General features: G+C 41.9%; 1 long non-coding RNA gene across 1 annotated transcript in view; it reads left to right on the top strand.

The window, feature by feature from the left end:
* The first annotated feature begins 361 nt into the window (after positions 1-361).
* Positions 362-16,382, top strand: part of LOC111936333 (uncharacterized) — a 30,744-nt gene continuing 14,723 nt past the window's right edge. The window contains exons 1-3 of the long non-coding RNA XR_002868104.2: positions 362-1,571; positions 3,826-4,035; positions 5,412-5,590. This is a non-coding gene — a long non-coding RNA (uncharacterized LOC111936333). The remainder of the gene's footprint in view (positions 1,572-3,825; positions 4,036-5,411; positions 5,591-16,382) is intronic.

Consider the following 16,382-nt stretch of genomic DNA (forward strand, 5'->3'; position numbering starts at 1 on the left):
AGGGGGATACTGGGATGAGAGGGGGATACTGGGATGAGAGGGGGATACTGGGATGAGAGGGAGATACTGGAATGAGAGGGGGATACTGGGATGAGAGGGGGATACTGGGATGAGAGGGAGATACTGGAATGAGAGGGGGATACTGGGATATGAGAGGGACATACTGGGATATGGGGGGATACTGGGATGAGGTGGGGACTGGGAGAAAGAAAGGCTGAGCTGCAGAGCATCTGCCAGGGAAATGGCTGAGGCAGCTCCAGGACAGAGGATTGCTCAAACTGAAGCAATATTTGAGAGGCACAATAGATACACACAGAGATTTATTTCTCTCTAGTTTTTTTTGTTCCTTTCTTTTCCTTAGGCTGTGTCTTTCATGCTCCAGATCTCGAGATGCACAGCACGGAGTGTGGTGTGTGGGAGGCTCTGTGATTGAGCTGCTGTTTTAAGTTAAGTTATATATTGCCCATAAATGGTTATTTTCTGGGGCTTATCATCTTCATTAAGAATCACTTTGTGCTGAGAATTTCTATTAATCAGCTTGAAGCTGGCTGCTTATGCCTCTAAAAGAATTTTCGCTCTGCAGTTTCTGAATTTTTAAGCTCTTATTGAACACTTTCAAAGGGAAAATCTCTCTCAAATCTTTTTAAAAGAGGAAACCACAAACAACATCTTTGACAGAATTCCTCTTTATTTTGATGAATTCAGAATCAAAATCATGAATGGTAGTGTGGAAATCAACAACTTTTTAAACTACCCAAATGCGGATTTAGCTGAGATTGCCATAAAACCACTCATTATGTGATGATAGCCATAAAACAGCAATTATGCTATTTTATTCTGAGTTTTAATTATGTAATTGCAAGGAGTATATTGATTGAATTCTTAGAATGTTTAATGGTGTTAAAGATAATATTATGACATTTTAGCTCATAGTCTTCAGAAGTACTTCTGAATGACACCAGAATTCACCTTCTCCACCTCCCCTCCCTTGAATGTTTTATTTTTCATTGGAGTGGGAGTTTTTTAAATGCAAACACATGGCCCCAAGTGACAGAGCAGTGTGGCATTTCTATCATCACACACTGCCCACTTACTCCCTTCTCCAGCCACTCAAACCTTTCCTTCAGATCCCCTTCACCAGTCCAGTCCAGCTGTTTTCAGTCGGATCCCATGAGACTGCAAGAACACTTTAAGGACTCCATGGATGCTGCTCCTGGTCCTACAGAGAATAAGGTTTTCACCCCCATATTTGTTGTTTAAATAAACAAATAAATAGACAAAAAAATCCATTTGCTTTTTGTCAAAAAATAAGTTATGTCATCTGAAATGACTTTTGGTCCTAGCCCTCAGGGAATCAATGCAGTCGGTGATTGTCACAGAAGGGACAAACGCCTTACACAGTAAACTGTGACATCTTGCTCTTCCTGTTCTGCTGACTAACAAGGAAACTGTTTCTTCATGCTCCAGATTTTCTCTTACCTCTTGCTTGTATCTAGGATTTGTTTTCCTGCTGATGATTTGTGTACTTTTGGCCATATTGGAATGACAAGACAGTGACATCTGGTGACCAGGTCTGTGTATTAACTTTATTTTTTGATTCTTTCCCATTAAGAAAATTCTGGTAATTCTGTAAAAAATCCATTAATAAAGAGAGAACCTCATAAAGACCATCAAGTGTATACAAATGTCACAATTTTTTAAATATTAAAAATAATCCACATAGCCAGCTGTCTGTCCATTGCCACCAAGCTGCTCCCAGTCAGGTCTCCCATTGTCCTGGTGTGTCACCCACATCTGCTGGCTGTTTGGCCTGAGCTCTTGGCTGGCCACAGACAGAGAGGGCTGGGTGTTATTTTCAGATGTGGAGGAAGCAGTCATTGAAATGGAACTGACTTCTCTCTGTACTTCTTCAAAAAAAACCAAATCAAAACTCCCCAACTCCTCAACCTTATTTGCTGTCCCAGCTTTGGTGTTTTTTCCTCAGTGGGTGTCAGCAGGGCTCCTGCTAATGGCCCGATCTCTCAGCTGGCTGCACTTCCAGGGCCTGTTAATTTCATAAACAGAAACATCAGTGCTCATCCTCCTCCAGGCTGGGAAGGGGATGCTCACACTCAGTCTTCATCAGCAAGTGCTGTGCCTGCTGAAGCTTTATCTCTGCTCCATCACACTGCTGGATCACATCATCGCTTCAGCTCTCAAATCTTCCTGGGGTTGTTCTGATGATATTGGAGAATAGATTGAATTTATCCAGAGATGCATGAATAAGAAAGAAATCAAGAGCAATAAAGCACAGAGCTGCCTCTTTAACCAGATGTGTTTCCTGCACTGTGCTGTACAGAGCTGGGACGAATGGCTCTGCTCTGGGCCCTGGTTCTCCTTGGCACTGCTGCCAGCCCTCCCTAGGATGGACAAGCTGCTGCTCTGGGGACAACTGGATCCAGAGCTTTATTATCCCCCCTGCCACTGCCTTGGCTGCTCCTCCTGCTGGGGACCTCTGTGGTCCCCACCCTCTGCCCTGCCTGGGGGAGCTGGGATGCTCCATCCCCTTCCACACCCCATTCTGCTCTCCCTTGCTGAGCTGGGGCACTGGGGAACTTCTGGGGCTAAACCCCACAAATCCTGCCCTGAAGGGGGAACTCCTGGGGTTCAGCCCCACAGATCCTGCCCTGAATGGGGGCCTGGGCAGAGTCCTCACACAGCCAGGCTGGCAGCACAGATCACAACCTTTTCCTTTGTGTGGTGGCTGCTCTCCTCTGTCATTTCACCACAGTGTCTGGAAACAAATTGAAATCATCATCAGTTACTAATCTGTGCTATTGGTGTCTCCACTGAGGTCAATAAAATGGTACCACTTTTATAAGTTGAATTTCTCTATGTGTGTATTCTTTCTACATTCCCAGCTCCTGCAAGGTTTTGTAGATATGCAAATCATGTGTTCTCCATTTTTGGGAGTAAGTTTTAACTATTAATATTTTTTAAAAACCTACTCAAATAATTTTTGGAATTGTTAGATATTTTAAGTTAGTGTCATTTTCCTATCTGCACAAATAACAACAGTGACTGAAGTCCTCTGACTTAATGAGAGTACCCTGGCAAGTTGTAGCATCCCAAGGCTCTTTTTCAATCTTTCTTTTTTTCCATCATTTGAGCAAAGATGGATTTTCCCGTAGTATCATTATAAAACATTCATAAACAATAATGTTTTCTGATTGTAAGTGGTATGTTCTAAGTTACATTTAAAGCATCTGAAAGAAATTTAACCCAGAGCTGCATGGTGTCACCTGAGAGAAGACAATCAGAATTGCTTTTGAGTTTGCTGTGACTTCAGTAGGGCTTGGAATGGCAGCTCAAGCTGCTGCTCAGAAAAACTGTCCTGAGCATCCTGGGGTAGGGATGTGTGTCTGTGTGTGATTTCCCAGCTGCAGGAATACTTCAAAGGTTCACTGCCTCATTCAGGTGTCTCTGGTTCCCTTGACCTTGTGAGTACTTTAATGCTGTACTTTCCAAAAATTACTGTTGCAGCTGCAATTGAACATTTTAATTTGTTTGGAGTGCCATTTTGCAGTGGGTAATGCTATAAAGCCAAATTAGAAAAATTACAATGTATGTTCACACAAATTAATTATTCCTAATGACTTCCTGCCCAAATATATATTCCTTTCTGTGAATGAAATGGAAAGATGATTCTTTACTCTGGGAAAATGTCCATATGTTTATGCAGATCTTAATTTACAATCTCATTATAGTTTTGAATTATACTAAAATGTATTTCTATTATAATTTTGAGGATTTTTTTCTCTCTTGTCCTTTCCCTGCTGCCTGCAGGTGGTTTGAAAATGCAGCTGGTTTATTGTTGTGCTCAGGGTTGCTTTGGTCCTGTGAGAAATGATCTGTTTTTTCTTGTGGCCATGAGGAGTCTGTTGGCTGTCTTCAATGGAATTTCTGCCCTTAAATCTCCACTCTGCATGGCATTTGTATCCACCACTCCAGGGAGATGTTACTTTTGGCTCATGAAGTGCTTCAAATGCTGGGCAGGTAGGGAGCTCGAGTACAAAATATTTCTTCTGCATCAGGACACAATAAAATATTGTGAGTATGAGCCTGATAAAATATAGATCCTATCATTTATGTACTGATGTTTTTCTGGTATTAGAAGGTGTTCCCACAGTCTGATAATCACTGAAATCATCAGCTTGCATCACTCCTTCAGGTTTCATTTGTTAAAGACATTTTTGTTTGGTGATCTTTTTGGGGTTTTTTTTGTTTATTTGATCTATTTTATCTGTGGCAGATTGGTGTTTGCCCAAAGGGCTGGAAACAAGGACTGCAGATGGAAAGAGCTGGTGATTGTGTGGGCTGGTGCTGCCTGGACAGGCAGAGCCCGAGGGCAGCTGTGCAGAACCTGCTGCCTGGGCACTGCAAATGCTGCAGCATTTCCTGCTCTGTCCCCAGGGACAGCCTGCTTTCCCTGCTCCTCTTCAAAAATGTGTGTTATTGCCAGCCACATGGATGGCCTGGAAATGTTCAATAAGAGCTAATGCAAAACCAGCAGACTGCAAAAAGTTCTGGGGAAAAAAAAAAATTAAAAAAATGGCAGGAGCTAAATTTGGAAGACAGCGAAAAATCAATTAATGGAAATGTGTTTGAATGAAATGAGGCATAAAAACTTATATAACAGGTTCTGTTTTGACAAGAAATATAGAACAAAATATGGAAAGAGTGATGGAAGTGGATAATAATTGTTGGTTTGAATGTTTTAAACAGGTTAGAGTTTCTAATATTTTCCACTTAAAGTGAATGCAGACCTCGTGTGTTGTTATTCAAAGACTTGGAAGTCTTTTTTCCTTAACCAGGAAAGGCAGTAATAGATTTAGGTCAACATGCTGGAGAGTTTGTTGAATGAGAAAAAGGAGTGCAGGAAGATGTGTTGTGTTTTTTCTCTTCCTCTCTGCAGTGCTGTGCAGGTGCTGTTTGATGTTGACAGGTAACATTTTCCCCTCCCTGTTCTAATTCCACCCAGGCAGCACCACTCCTCCAGTGCCACTGACAGTGGGCTCTGCTCTTGCTCAAGAAGATATCCTGATTTATGGCATCGTAACAGGATCATTTTTCATGCTCAAACCAGCAGTTATCAGCAGTTTTGGTGATGTGTTGGAATCTATGTGGCTATAAAAGGCTCTTTCCAGTTAAATTAAGTTGTGAAGAGAAGTTGAGGCATTTGCTATTGCAAAAATCATTTTATTAAACTCTTCCAAAGCTATTCCATTCCAGCATAAACCCACTTGACTTTATGAAAGAAAATTGAGTTCCTCAATGATTTTAAGTCATTGATGGCTTATGTGGCCATAACTTGCCCTTGATGTCAGTCCAGAATGATAATATTTAGACATCTTATTTTTTTTTTTTCCTAGAGGGATGTTCATGGGCTGCTGGGAGATGTCTGTGCCTCCAGCAGGAGGTTGGAAGATCTTTGGGGTCCTCCCCACCCAAATATTTCTACGACTGGATTGGTGTGGGAGAGGGAAAGATTCACACACTGTGTGGAATGTGTACAGCTAAAGAGAACATGCCATAAGAGATGAGATTCCAGGTAAAAATAACTCATCTTTTCTTCCTATCTGTGGTGTTTCACATAATTGCTTTGCTGCTGTTGCTATGGTAATGACAGCAATTCTCTGTCTCTATACTCTCCTCTTTTCTGTCACTTACATCTGCTTACATGTGCTCACTTCTACTCAACAGATGAATTGCCCATCCACGTCATCTTTTTTTCATCTTGCTTTACAGCCTCATACAAGAAACTTATTTTAAATCTACACAGAACTTAAAAATAGCTATATGCTTAAAGGCCTTGCTGGGCTGGTGGCAGTGCTGCATTTCTCACATGATCAGCCACTACAGAAGTGATGGGAGCTCTCTCTTCCTCCCCACAGAGTATTTCAAGGATCTCTTAAATTGAGGCAAACGTTGTCTCTTGAGCTGCTTTAGCAAATTGGCATGAGAAAGACTGAAATTAAGTCCATGCTATTTTAGCAACTATAAACTTTCCTCATCCTGTGTGATGCTGCAATTAGAACTTGGCTGAAGGAGAAGGGGCTGGGGAGTGGCTGCAGACATTATTCATCATTCATGGTGCAGTGTGTGGTTGGGACTCAGGAATTGTCATTTTTGGGAGGCTCTTTACAGTTCCACAGTGCAAATGAGAGTTCACTGACAGTGGGCAGGCGATCACAGCAACAACATAACATCACAAAGTAGAGGCACTGACATTTTCCAAGCATAATGGACACTTCATTTTCATCTTTTAGAAAATCAGAACTATTGACTCTGTGGGGAATAAAGGGCTAAGGCAGTGCCAACTTAAGATGGAGAAGCTTTATTACAAAGATGGTTGGTAGCTGATTATCCAGTTTAATCCTGCTTGGAATGGGCTCCTCCCAAGCAGTGCCATGCAGTAGCATAAGAAGAGCGACCTGGGGGTGTCATTTGTGCAGAGGAGTAAAAATGGTGCACGAGGGAGGAAAGGAAGCCGGTGTTTCCTGGCTAACAGAACCCATTCTTCTTGTTCCTCTCCATTTAAACTGTGATCTTGAGAGCTGGTTTGGTTTGGCTCCCATTCTCTCTTTTGTACAGAGTGTGTTTTGTACGGTGACATCCTGATTAAATTCCCTCTGTGGCTCCTGCTCTGAGTATGATCTCTGGGATCCTGCAATCACTTCACAGACTATCTGCTATTTTTCTCCATAGACAAAGATAACTTTGAATTAAACTCTGTACCTTTCAGGATCAAAGTACCCAAAACTGGCCTGTGCTTCTGCATGATGTGTAGAAAAAAGCCCCTCAGTGGGCAGATGGTGAGATGCTTTTCTTTCCAATATTATCTTTCTTCAGCCTCTTGCCCCAATTTCTGCAGCAGAGACCTTTATGTCCTTGGAGAAAACCACCAGCATCAAAACATGAGAAAACACAAACACTATAGTAGGATAGATTGAGCTAGAAAACAAATAATGCTATTTTCTTCCCAATTTTCAGATAAACATTAATCTTGTCTTGTCTCATTCATCTGGAAAATACAGTTTTTCCTATTTCCAGTTGTTTAGTGGCAATTTCCATCTTGTCTGGATTCCAGCTTGTGTGGGACTGGCAGCTGTACACAGTGTCTGTGATTTGTCTCCTGCCAGTTTTGGGGCTTTGTGTTTTCTCCAGCTGCTTTCCCGGGAGGCTCTCTCAGGATTTTGGGCCCCGTTCCCCTGCAGAAGTCACTGGCCATGGCAGCTGCAGCTGGGCCTCGGTGCAAAGGCAAGGGCCAAGCTGATCCCCTGGGAGCGCCCTGTCTCCTCTGTGGGGCACAGTTCCCTCTAAAAGAGCAGAACATTGTTTGATTTTAAAAAAAAAAAGTAAAACTTTTGTAAAAAAAAAGTGGTTTAGAGGTGGAAAGAGCTTGCAATTTATCCCCAGATGGGTGTGAAGGTAGACACAGGCACACCCCATACCCAGAAGTTTTGTAAATGAAAGAACCACTGTAGGCTCAATTAACTGCTAAAGCTGCACAGAAAGCTACACAGAAGTGCTAGGGCAATTTTGGCTCTTTTCTACTTTTATATTATACATTATAATGGCATTTATGTATATCCTGACTTTTTGGTTTCACTCCGGGAAGTGAAACCCATTGAACCTCAAATCAAAGCAAATTCCAATTTTGCACTCACAAAGACCAGAAACTGCTTGAATAATCAAGTTTTTGAGAGTCCCTGAGGTAATTCAGGAGTTGAGAAGGTGATTTTTGGGAAGATGAAAAGATTAAAGGTTTTAGTGGTTTACCTGAGATGCCACTCTCTGAATTGACTGTACTTTTAAAAATTTTCTATTTGTTTTACAGGGGTGATTACCAAGTCATACAGCTCTTGTAAGCTCTGATTCGAGGTTTGCTCTGTAAATCTGGCTCTTTTTGCATTTACCTCCTAACAATATTTCAAACACAGATCTCAAACTATACTTGAAAGGAAGATAGACTTTTATCCAATTTACATGCCAGAAATTAGCAATGGAAACAGACATGAAAAAATGCTTGTGGTTCATCCACATATTTATATAAAAATCCAGCTTTGCAGTCCATAGCAGAAGGTTTTAATTAAGCCTGTTCTGGTCCATAGTACAGCAGTAACAGGAAAACATTAATTACCCTGAACTGTAACAGGACGACTTCAGATCCTGTTGAGAGCCTTTTCCTCTGAGGAGCCAGAGATCACTGTCACATTAGCTGAAGACAGTGAAGGTTTGAATTGATTAGAACTTCTATTTTTAATTGTAAATAAAGTAATTAACAGTAATCAACACTTGTTAAAAAGATACGAATTTCAATATGCGTAATGTGTTACAGATATAAAGTGGATTTTTTTCCTACCTTTGCCATATTTTGGGACCTCTATAAGATCTGCTAAATCTGTTTCCACTCTGCAGACCCTGTACCAAAACTTATTTCTCATGAGGTGTTCTTGGTCTCTCCCAGCGAGGGCAGGATTTCTGTACAATGTTATATATTGTTTATTATTTATTGTATCTGCACTATATGGGATGGCAAAGATGTGGGAAAAGGAAGGTTTGTCACCCTGGCTGTGCCAAATTGAAATGGTCTGCAGCAGAGCTTAACTCTCTGCACAGATAAAATGTGGGAGAGTGGGAAGTGATCTCAGACCTGCTGTGGTGCTAAGCTGCAGGCCTACCCTTCTTGTTCAACTTAATTTATAATAAATGTTCATTTTTAACAGTGCCTCAGTAGAAATCATTCAGTAATAATCCATCCTCTTGGAACCAAAGTGATAACAATCAGCTGGGTATGAATAATTGGTGCTAAAAGATAGGTAAAATTGTCTCTTTCTCTATAAAAATGTCTTTCTGAATCAGTTCAGCATTTTCTTTCTCCTTGAGAGGCAAAGATCTCTGGGCTGCCAAAGGATAGAAAGAGTTTTGTTTTCATTAAAAATTCATTTATCAAAGATCAGTAAGAAAAGCTCCATGCCTTCCCTTCCACTGAGCATATGAGGAAAAGGATTCTTCTGGAAATTTGCAAAACATCTGCAGCAAGTTGTCAAATGGCTGGGGGCAGATTTGTGTTCATTGGTGTTACTGGCTGGAACACTTGTAGTAATTAGCCAGTGTAATAATTAGCTCTGGAGAGTCTCTGTAGCTCTGGAGCCACGTGTCGGTGACATGAGAGGAAGCCAGTTCCTGCTCACAGGAGCTACAGCAGATACTTTGGACATCAGTTTTCTCTACATGATTAACAAACCCCGTGTCTCAGAGAGCTTTGTACCTTCTTTTCTCATCTCTTTGCACAAAAGGTTGATTTTGCTTATCACTGCTTTAATTTAGTGACCCACTGAATCAAATTTATACCTGGAAGGCATGAAAGCATCCAGTGATTTCTCTTTGTAAACGGAGGCAGGTGGTTTTTCCTCGCTGCCCACCCTTGCTATCCAGGAAGCAAAACCTTTATTTCCTCTCCTATATAATTTTAGGAGGGAACAGTTAAAAATACTTTGTAGAGAAACTAAGTGCAGTAAGAAGTGGAGATTAGGAACTCTTATTTTCAAATTCTGTCAGCACATTTTAAAACTAATCACCAGTAAAGCCAAGGATCCTTAGAGAAACAGCCACCATGCTGCATTTGCTGGGAAAACAGGTGACAGGCCACGAAGGCCTTACATCCATGATGAGTTTAATCCTCCTGAAATCAAGGAGAGTTTTGCTAGGAGCTTCATTTGGGGCTGAGATTTCACCTTTGGTTTTTTGAAAAGAGGTTGGCTGCTTCCCAGTTTAATGTGACTTATTCATCTCTTCCTTTTAAGTTTATCCTCTGATTAGCTGAGCGAGTCTTGTGTGGGACCTTACTTAAAAGAGGGAACAAAGTGTGGATTAGAGAAGTTAAAAGAGCCAGACATGCAAGGGTGTTTATTAATGTTCTCTATTATTAAGTTTATTCTTTCATGTGGCATTCCTACAAAAGGTAAAAATGTACAAATAGCTGACAAGGAGAATAATCAGAAGGATGAATGGGTATGAGATGGATTATTGTGCTGTTAAAAAGGAAAAAAAATGGTGTAAGAGGAATTTAGAAAGAAATATGAAAATCATATGCCATGAAAGTGGAGCTGAAGAGCCTGGACACAATAACAATTTCTGTGCTGCGCATTGCTCCAGCCATGAAAGCTCACACAGAGCTTTGCAACTAAAGAGCAGATTTGTGCCAGAGCTGAGTAGCTGGTGTGAACTGCAGACCCAGGGCCAGAAATTCCTTCTCAAGCAGATGTGTAAGGTAAAATGTGTAAGGCCTCAGCTTCGAGTCCCTTGCAGTTCCCCCATCTGTCCTGTGCTGTGAGATCCAGGCTCGTTGTCCTGTCACTGCTCTTTGTGTACACAGCATCCAAACCTGGAGCAAAGAGATGCTCTGATGAGGGGAATTTCTGTAAGGAAACCATCCTGTGCAAACCAGCATTTCTGATTGTCTGTGTCCTTGGCAGTAATTCTCTGTTGGTACCTTTGATAGCAAGGGCTGCAGTCCTGGCTGCTTGTTAGCTCCTGGCAGTGAGCTGCCCCAGAAACCTTCACTGGGGTCATTTTCACCTGTATTTGTGCCACAAGCAGGAAGGCAGGGCTGAAATCGGTGGCAATGTGTGTGATCTGTGCTTGTGTTCAGGGTGGGATGGACACCTGGCTGCTCTGTAAGTCAGGGAGTGCTGAGATGAGCTCAGCCTGATCCCTGCCCTGGGACCTGTGCTGAGAGCAGCGCTGGGGCTCACGGCTGCCTTGGGCTCAGGCACAAGCACTTTCCTCTCTCTCCTCTCTCTCCTCTCTCTCCTCTCTCTCCTCTCTCTCCTCTCTTACCTCTCTCTCCTCTCTCTCCTCTCTCTCCTCTCTCTCCTCTCTTTCCTCTCTTTCCTCTCTTTCCTCTCTTTCCTCTTTTTCCTCTCTTTCCTCTCTCTCCTCTCTCTCCTCTCTCTCCTCTCTCTCCTCTCTTTCCTCTCTTTCCTCTCTTTCCTCTCTCTCCTCTCTCTCCTCTCTCTCCTCTCTCTCCTCTCCTCTCCTCTCTTTCCTCTCTTTCCTCTCTTTCATCTCTCTCCTCTCTTTCCTCTCTCTCCTCTCTCTCCTCTCTTTCCTCTCTCTCCTCTCTTTCCTCTCTCTCCTCTCTCTCTCCTCTCTTTCCTCTCTCTACTCTCTCTTCTCTCTCTCCTCTCTTTCCTCTCTTTCCTCTCTCTCCTCTCTCTCCTCTCTCTCCTCTCTCTCCTCTCTCTCCTCTCTCTCCTCTCTCTCCTCTCTCTCCTCTCCTCTCTTTCCTCTCTCTCCTCTCTCTCCTCTCTTTCCTCTCTCTCCTCTCTTTCCTCTCTCTCCTCTCTCTCCTCTCTCTCCTCTCTCTCCTCTCTCTCCTCTCTCTCCTCTCTCTCCTCTCTCTCCTCTCTCTCCTCTCTCTCCTCTCTCTCCTCTCTCCAGGCAGGGCTGGCACTGCCCCACCCAGCCCAGTGAGCTCTCCTGACATTTACCTCTGGCTGCAGAACAATCATATCACAGCTTTCTTCTCCAAATACAGAGCTGAGAAACACACCTGGTGGGCACTGCTGTAGGAGCCCAGGGTTTAAAAAATGGTTTTAACAAGTACATCACAAAGTCTTTTAAAAAAAGACTGTTCTTTTTTCAGATAGTGTGAATTATCTATAATTTTTTTTCTTCTCCCTGTTGCTTAGCAGCCTTTAGCAGTTGTTGATGTATCATTTGATATGTACAGATAGATCAGAGTGCAGCCACAAGAGTTGGAAGTTCAGATTTCCATCACATGATTTTTACACATCTCACACAAACCCCTGCAGAGATTCAAATGCAATTTGGCACATTTGCTCTCATGGAATTATGGAATTTCTTACCCTGCCACCAACAAGCTGTGTACTGTTACTTGGAAATCCACTTCAGATAGCCATTAATTATGCCTAGTTAGTGTCAAAATAGTTAATTTCTTTTATTTTTTGTTTTTTTAGACTTAATAGCATGCTATCATCTGGCAACCTAATCTTTGCTTTAATGAACAGTACCAACACATTTAAATGATGTGAAAATTATTACTTCAACTTCACAGAAAAAAATATCATTAGTACAAGAAGCACATTATCCTCAAGGATACCTCAAGTGCATGGATTTTGATGTTGATTAGAAGCCCTTCTGCCGAAATTGTTATTTTAGAATGTTAGCAGCCCTTTTCTTCCAATTTGCAATAAATTACCATTCTCTCTCATAGATTGATATATGTTGTGTATGGATAGGACCTTAATGCATGTAAGAACATCGCAGAGGCTGTAGCTAATTAGTTAAAATACAGATAACCACTGTTTTTGATGATTTTGGCTGGAGGTTTAGGGGAGAATTGACATAACATACCTGTGTCTAAACAGATTTGTGTGGAATAGGAGCAGCACAAGGCCAATTGGACAGAAGCTTTTTTGTTGCGCTGTCACTGCTGTCTGCCTTTCCAGAGACTTCACCTGCCTGTTGCAAAGGCCAATGTGCTGTTCCAGATGTTGAACTGGTCTGTGCTACTGGGAACCTTTCAGGGCCATCATGCCACTCATTTGCTGCCCCAGGTTTTATAAAATGAACCAGATTTGGCTGCACTGGAGGATCATTCCAGGCTGCTTGCTGTGACACGGAGCAGCTGTAGGTCTGGCAGAGATGAAAACACGGTGAAGCATCCAGCTGTGAGGTGGAATTCCAGCAGTGTCAGGCTGGGATATCGTGGGCTTGGCCCCCCCAGTGCCTCCCCAGGGCTCTGGGAGAGAGGCCTTGGCAAAGCTCTCGTGCCATGTTCCACTCTTTGCTTTCTGATCTAACTGAATGTGCTTGGGCTGAGCTGTAGCAGGAGAGACACGGTCTGACACGCTGCTCATCCTCTGCTTTTCTGCAGGAGCAGCAATGTCCCCTGGTATTTCCCTATCTGGGAATCCTCTTGGAATGTCTGCAGTCTCAGTTCTCTCAGTTACCAGTCATTCTCATTATCTTGATTCATTTTCCTATGATTTGGTATCTGATTTTCTTTGATGTAGGAATTGTCCCGGACCTGAAGCCATGGGATAGAATCCACATGGGTGTGGATTTGTTTTTGGGAATGACTGATATGTCCCAGCTCCCTGCTGCTCACCTCCAGCAAGGTGCAGAGCTTGGGTCATGGTTTGCAATCAGCCACTGGCATTGCTTTGTCTCCCCTGGCACTGTCCTGGGGACAGGAGAATGGACACATTTATATTCTCCAGCAGCCTCTCCCTTTTACCTTTACATTTTTTCCCTAGTTAACTTCTGATTCCTTTAGCCTGCATTTCTCATGTGTCCTTTCCAGTTTTTGAAGATGACTTTATCTCTTGTCTCTGGAGGAATCTGACCTACACTGTAATTCAATATATTGCTTCAAAGCACGCAGAATGCTGTGACCCTGCATCCCATGACTTAATCTTAATTTCTGAAAGTGTGTGAAATGAAGCCTGCACATAGATAGATTTGTCACGGAGACTTGAATTCTATTTTGTGTTTTTACCTTTCTGCCAGTCCATGCTTTCACACACTGTGTTTTTCTTGTTTATTTTCAGACCTTCTTTATCTGAGGGGGGAAAAAAATGAAGAGCCCTGTTTTGAATTTCCTCTCTGCCATCTAGCATGAATTTTTATACCAATAACACCAGCAGATTGCCAGATGTACTTTAAAGTCCTCTGCTTTGGAGATAACATTGATATTAATCCCATCTTTCTCAGCAATCTCCTGAAGTATTTACCTGCCTGGAATGATCATATTTATTTATTTTTGAATTCTCAATTCTTTTATTTTTAATATCCCTTTGATATGCTTTTCATTTCAAGTTGCTTGGATGACTCATTGCCAGTCTCAGGTAGAGAATGTCTTTTCTGTGCCAGCCACTGAATAACAACTTTAGATGGATTCTTTTCCGTGGATGATTTTTATGATTATTATTTTTAATCTTAGAAATGTCTCCTTTCATGATATGCTACTGGGTACTAGCAATAGATCTGACTGTAGTTTGCACTGAAACTCTTTCTGACCATTTAAAGGAGCATTAAAGTGGAAGTAAATGATTTGTTGCTTTTTCCTGATCCTCTTAAATGCCAACATAGTGAGAAAGGGATTTTGTGTAAAAGACAGCTTTATTCTAAAGGTCTCTAAAGAAGCAATAGAGAGTTCAGCTGCCAATGGCTTAAGGTGGGAAATTTGACTGGATATTCATAAATAAATCTAATTTAGAAGGGAATTGTTTGAGTCCTATTCTCCCAAGATTAATGTAGGTGAGGCCAGTCCTACCCATTACAGAGAGATCCTCATTCTGCATTCTGCTGCTTTTATCATACAAATGAGGGAGCTCAAAATGCCAAGGTAGCCAGGCTTATAATGAATTAAACTGGACTTCAGAAGTTTAAGATATGGACAAAAGGCTGAAAATAATAGAAGATAGTAATTAAACTGATTAAACAATGGTCAAAACCAAATAAAATGCTTATAAAGTTGAATCAAATGTATGAGAAAATATGAGAAATTAAGCCTCAGGAAACTTTCCATCCATTTCCCTCTACTGGAAAATACAAAATGCAGTTTCCTGGCTGTTTCTAATGTAACTACATTTTAGGAATACACCTGGGAACCCACCAGATTAATGGGGGCTGCAAATAACTTTGAAACCAAAGGGAAACGTTCTTCAAAATAAGGGAAGATTGCAAGTAACTCTTAGAATTTCCTTTCCCTAAGGCCAGAGCTAGAGGATAGTTGAAATTATATTTGAAATGGGTTTTGGTTTTTTTCCTTTATAATGCATACCAATTACTCCTACAGTGAGTGGATCTGGTTTCCTCAGCCTGTTTTCAGAAGACATTACTTAGATTATAGATAAAGGCACAATTCTATGGCCAGACATGCATTAGCAAAGAAACAATTCCTTGCAGCTGCAGGCTCTGCCCCTGTATGGCTCAGAGTGCCAGGTTTGGACATTGGTGTTGGAGATGTCCACCAGCAAAACATCTCCTCTTCAGAAACACCTTCTGGTTTCCTCAGGATCCCCACCTTCGTTCTCATCAGCAACACTTCTCACCAAGGAGCTCAGAAGTTTTTTACCCCTGCTGTGTTCAGAGACTGGGGCTTCCAAATTCACCACCCTGTAGATTAAAAGCCCATTTTTTCTGCAGGTGAAGTCGGGGGAATTGCAGTGGATTTGAATGGAAACAAGAGGGGAAAAGAAAAGGAAGGGTTGCAGAGATAGTGCAGAGAATGGATCCCCACAATTTAACTTAAAAACAGTAGACAAACCTGATGTTAAAATGCAAATGACACAAAACCTTTATGGCTTCTTCTAGCTCTGCTCTCAAAACAGCTGCTAGACTTTGAAGCACTCACTGATGAAGGGAGCTGGGATTTGTGACTCCTAAAGAATCAACTTCCTTTTGTCTTTCAGTTAGTACATGACAGGAACAAAAGCCGGTGCAGAAATAAGTAACAGTTTGCTTTCTGGTTTTAATTAAGTTTGACAAAATAAGGTCAGAAGAGGAGTATTTGAAGATGCCTTGGGGATTTTTCAGACTTTTTCAGTCAAACTAATGCTAAAAATGTAAAGAAAAATATGAGGTACATTTGGTCCCTCACTGTCATGGCTATAATTGCTTTAGAGTCAGCCTTGTACTCTATAAAAGAAATGTGAGAAATTTCTGTTGACATGTTTGGAAAATGGATTGACCTGGTGTTTACTCAGTAAAATAATTTGATGTAATCATGATCCACAGCTGGTTTTTAGCATTTGCAGAAGCCAAGAATTGAAGGGAAAAAGAAAAAAGAGCAAGCAGTAGCAAATGTTGGACATGCTGGAAGTGTTGGAGGAATTGAGGATATTAAACATTTATAGTAAATAATTGTTTTTACATTTTGGTTTCCAAACTAGTGCAGCTCTTGTGTATTGGGTACGTGGTTCATTTGTTCTTCTAAACTGTGTGAGTCTGGAAGTGCTCTGCACTGTCTGACACCTCAGAGACCAGGGACTGCTCATCCTGCCAGGACCCTGCCCAGAACAGGCTCAGGGATGGGAGAGCTTGTGCAGAAAGTTCATGAGGAAGAGTCCAGTGAATAGTTAAGAGGTACATCAGCCAGTTCTGTGCATCACCCTGTTCCTGTTCTTTCCCCAAACCTCTTTATCCTGCTCAGCATCTTGGCAGCAGCCAGGTGATCTCAGGCACTGAAGGTTTTTGGTCTGATCCAGCAGAGCATCAGCCTCAGTGCAGATTAACAATCCAAAATGACCGTGCCCATTTCAGGTGAGCTGAAATACACCAAAAGCTGAGCATTAATTTAAAGGCTT

The sequence above is a fragment of the Cyanistes caeruleus genome, chromosome 18 (assembly GCF_971803275.1).
Source record: "Cyanistes caeruleus chromosome 18, bCyaCae1.hap1.1, whole genome shotgun sequence".
Classification (NCBI taxonomy): domain Eukaryota; kingdom Metazoa; phylum Chordata; class Aves; order Passeriformes; family Paridae; genus Cyanistes; species Cyanistes caeruleus.